The 4,574-nt window shown below is 49.7% G+C and overlaps 1 pseudogene; it reads right to left on the bottom strand.

The window, feature by feature from the left end:
* Positions 1 to 631: 631 nt before the first annotated feature.
* Positions 632 to 1,712, bottom strand: LOC100478048 (annotated as a pseudogene).
* Positions 1,713 to 4,574: the final 2,862 nt, after the last annotated feature.

Raw genomic sequence — 4,574 nt, 5'->3', positions numbered from 1 at the left:
TTTAATGGGTATCCAAGCTGAAAATGGATCTTTCCCTTTGGACAGGAACATGGACTCCATTAACACTCCCTGATTGGAGCAGCTAGTGGTTTTCTTATGCAATTATTTCAAGCCTCCCACCTGCCTTCAACCATATTGCTGACACACAAGTACTTGCTAACAAACGAGTGACACTAATGCCAAAAATAGAAGAACTTAGCAGGAAAATCATTGAACATCAAATTAAATGCAAACTTCTTGGCCCCCACAACTCTCTTTGTTTCTCTCTGTCCTATCACCTTATATTATTCTCTGCATGTGACTCCCCACTAGATTATGGATATCTTGAGGACAACAACTGTGTCTGGTTCATTTCCATCTCTGGCATCTAGTAAAATTTTTTTCTGAATGATTGGAAGATTGTATTAATCACGTTAATGATTGATGAAAATTGTGAAAACTACAATTATTCTATAGCACCAGAGGGAAGCGTTCTTGATCCAGTATGTGAGGACCAGGTTTTAGCTGTTTGCTCAACTGAATGAAGCCAAGTTAGACTGTTGAAGTTCATTTAAAAATATTTATTGTGTTTCTCCTCTATTCTAGGCATTGTCATTAGTGTCCAGGGATCTGAACTAGTTGTGTCTAAGGATCAAGGGTCCCCAGAATGCCCTGGGTCCCGGGAACATGCCATTCTGGTGATGGCTGCTTTGACATCCTTGTTCCTCAGCGTGTAGATGAGAGGGTTGAGGACAGCAGAGACCACATTGCCCATGACGTGGAAGTCGAGGGGCAGGTCGGCCCTGTAGGCCACATAGGCGATGGCAATGGATGAGTAGTAGGTACCAACCACCAGGAGGTGGGAGCTGCAGGTGGAGAAGCATTTCGAGTGTCCTTCTCGGGAGCTGATGTGAAGCACCGAGGCCAGGATGTGGGCATAGGAGAGAAGCACCAGGAGAAGGGGCAGGAAGGATACCACCAATGGCAATGCAGAAGCCCATGAAGGTCTGGGGCGTGGTGTCAGAGCAGGAGGCCTGGACCACAGCCAAGTGGTCACAGAAGCAGTGATAGATGTGAGCAGTGCTGTCAAAAGCCAAGTGGGAAGTCTGCACCACTGCGGGGATGGGCAGGAGGAAGGCAGTGAACCAGACACAGGCTTCCAGAGCGACATTGGTGTGCGGGGTCATGAGGACAGGGTAGCGCAGGGGGCAGCAGAACCACATAGCAGTCACGGGCCATGACCACCAGGATGAAGGCTTCTGGGCAGGAGAAGCTGTGGAAGAGGTACATCTGCAGGAAGCAGGCGGGGAAGCTGAGGAATCAGTCCCCAAGCCAGAGGAGGGACAGCATCTTGGGGACAGTGGTCTTGGTGAAGAGGATGTCCAGAGCTGAGAGATTGATCAGGAAGAAGTACATGGGCTTGTGGAGGCTGGACTCTGCCACCACAGCCACCAGGATCGGGGCGTTTCCCAGCAGCATGAGCGGGTAGATTAAGAGGAGAGTCAAGAAGGCAGGGAAGAAGAAGGATATGCAGAGATGGGATGCCCACCAGGTAGAAGACGGGTGAGCAGTCCTCTGATCCAATCCAGATGGCTTCCATCATGGGTCAGGGCTGGATGTCCACAGACAGACATCAGCACATCTCTGGAAACCAGAACAGTCAGGGAAACATTAACTAGAACATTTGTTTTTTTCTTTTCAACTGTGGATCTCCATCCCACCAGTTTCTTCATGTCTAGGATTTCACTGCACAATTAAGAAGGCCAGGATGGTGAGGTGTCTAATGAGCAATGCTTGAAGGAGCTGGTCTAGTCTGGTGGGGAAGAGAGGTGGACACAAACACATGAAGGGCTGACAAAACCCCACATATGGAATAAGTCTTCTAATTAGTACTACCCCATAAGGCACAAAACTGATCTGAATATTAGCAAATTCCATATAACTAGAGGTATGCAAGGCTGGGGTCTTTTTGGTTGAAATGTTACAGAGAAGTTTTAATATTAGGGTAGGTGCTAGGTTACAAAATCTTTATGCAGCATTCTAACCCTAGATCCATTGGTTCTTTAAAAAAAAAAAAAAGGAACATAAAAACCACATCAATCAGATTGTGGAATTCAGTGGGCAAACTTATTCCATCTGAGAGGAAAAGTGTTGAGAGGCATCCATTTCAGTTCAAACGTCAATTAAGAATCAAGAACCTTCTTTGTTAGCTCAGTAGCTCTTTTATGCATGTCTCGTGGGGTAGCCTAGGACCTGCCACCATAGGGAAGGAACATTCTGGATATGGAAATGTTGACGGGTCCCTCACCAGACTTTGCCCACTGTTAGCACTAGAATCTTGAGTCCAGTCATTCGGCACAAGGCCCTCTGGTCCGGGAATCTCTGCGTGGCAGTTCCTGGATGGAGTTCTTTCACCCGAGTCCTCGGAAAGATAACAAGGTCACTGGTTGAGGGTGACGAAGCTGAAACCTGCAGTGAAAACTCTACCTACTTTGCAGTAAAGTTCCCTTGGTTCTACCCTCCTACCTCTGAGCCTAAGGTTGTCAGTGGCTTCTGATACAGGCTTCCAGCTCATGAGTTCTACAGGACCGGTGGGAACCCTGCTTTGGGGACCCTGAGAGAACCATTTCCGTACATCTCTGAATTCGATTCCTCTTCTNCAGTGGCTTCTGATACAGGCTTCCAGCTCATGAGTTCTGCAGGCGGTGGGAACCCTGCTTTGGGGACCCTGAGAGAACCATTTCCGTACATCTCTGAATTCGATTCCTCTTCTGCACCCCACTCCTTCTTGTCTCACTCCATCTGGGCTAGGATGTTGTGTCTCTTGAATCCGCGTCCCTTGTCTGTCTATTTCCATTCCCTTGAGGATTCCCTTTCTGGACCATCTTATTGCGGTGTCGAGAGGGAGAGTGGCTGCCTTCAAGGAACATCATAGACTGTTGTGTTCTTAACCCAAGAATGGCTCTCCTGTCTGTGGAGCTGCTGGTGGGGCCCTCTGTCTGTCTCTGTCTAACCTGGATGCCAGTGACCTCTCTCTGCATCCTGGCTCTTTGTCAGATCCAGGGAACAACCAGAACTGATTTTCCCAGAACTGCCTGGTTTTTGTCCTGAAATTTCCGTGTCCTAGGAAATCGCTCTATCCCCAGCAAACCCGAATGTTGGTTACCCCAGAAGGGGAGAGGTACTGTGTACGACTTTGGCAGAAGGAGTCATTTTCTGAGTGGAATCCAAGTTGAAGATGAATTCTCCCTATTGGGGAAAAAAACCCCTGGCCTCCAGGGACCTTCCATATGTCTTCCCCCTTCCTAGCTGCCGAAGCTTGGCAGGTGTTACTCATTAGCCATTTTACGCCCAACACCCCAGAGCCTTCCTTTCTTGGCCCCAGTTCAGAGGGCACTGCAGAGAACTGGGAAGACTCAGAACCAGTGTCAGGAGAGCTGGCCGATCGCTCCACAGGGAGTCACTCTGCTCCCCAGAGGCCAGGGAGGTTGAAGAAGGTCGCCACTCGACACTGGCCGCCTGCCCAAGACCCAAAGGGAGACTCCGCAGCCCCTGGAACTGAGCTGCGGGAGGCTTTGGCTCGCCCTTGACCTTGACTCAGTGATCGGGGGCCAGGGTATGCTGATATTCAGATCACTGCCTCTCTGTCCCAACCACCGTGTGAGCAGTGCTGCTTGGTTTTCCAAGACCACCTCCAGCTTCTCTCTCTTCACAAAACCCTTCTCATGTCACAGAGCGGGTAAGAGCGGAAATGGCCCTGCAGATAGGCCAGTCCCGGATCCTTTCTTCACAGACGAAGAATCGAAGAATCGGCGGGGCTGGGGAGCAGCCCCTGGTCAACAGCAGCTGGCTGCCAGACTTGGTCCTGGAAAGCAGGCCTCCGGGCTCTGGCCTTGGCCTCGGTCCACCAAGACTGGACACCTGGAGAACCGGGAAGCTCTGCTTTCCACCTAGGGAAAAATCAGGCCAAAGTTTTTATTTTCCTCTCTCCGTTTCTTAGGCTGATGTCAGAGACAGCTATAAATTTCTATTTTCTTCTGAGGGTGTTTTCCAACAGTTTCAGATGGGCTGGTTACCAAATGGAGGCTCTACATGGCTAGAAAAATGCTCTTTTCAAGAAATGCCTTAAGGAAGAGATAGACTGGGCATAGCTGTGAGGAGAAGGTCACGGCAGCCAGGCCCCACATCCTGAGCAGAAATGTTACGTGTCTCACACCTGGTAAAAACCAGCTTCTCAGAAAGCCTCAACAAATATTTTTTAATAAATGAATTTATGACTGAAATGGTTCACCTGAGTGAAACTCAACTGTTTCCCCTAATGGACTCATCGGAAGGTTTTCTATTTTCTTCTAGCACCGAAATTGATCCAAACCACAGTCCCTGCGAGTCGCCGTGAGTCTGGGCGGCTGTGCCCTCCGCAGACTGGGCCCACATGAGCGGCACGTGCCGGGTCCGCTGGGGAATCACGGAACATCAGAGCCAGAAGCCTCCTGAAACACCAGCAGGATGGTCCGAGCCCCATTTCTCCCCGTCTTTCAAATTAAAAAAGCCCAAAGAAGGGAGTGATTTGCTCAAGGTCACCGGGGTTGGTGGCT

This window comes from Ailuropoda melanoleuca, chromosome 8 (assembly GCF_002007445.2).
Source record: "Ailuropoda melanoleuca isolate Jingjing chromosome 8, ASM200744v2, whole genome shotgun sequence".
Taxonomy (NCBI): Eukaryota; Metazoa; Chordata; class Mammalia; order Carnivora; family Ursidae; genus Ailuropoda; species Ailuropoda melanoleuca.
Note: the sequence above shows the minus strand (reverse complement) of the source record. Positions and strands in the feature narration are given on the sequence as shown.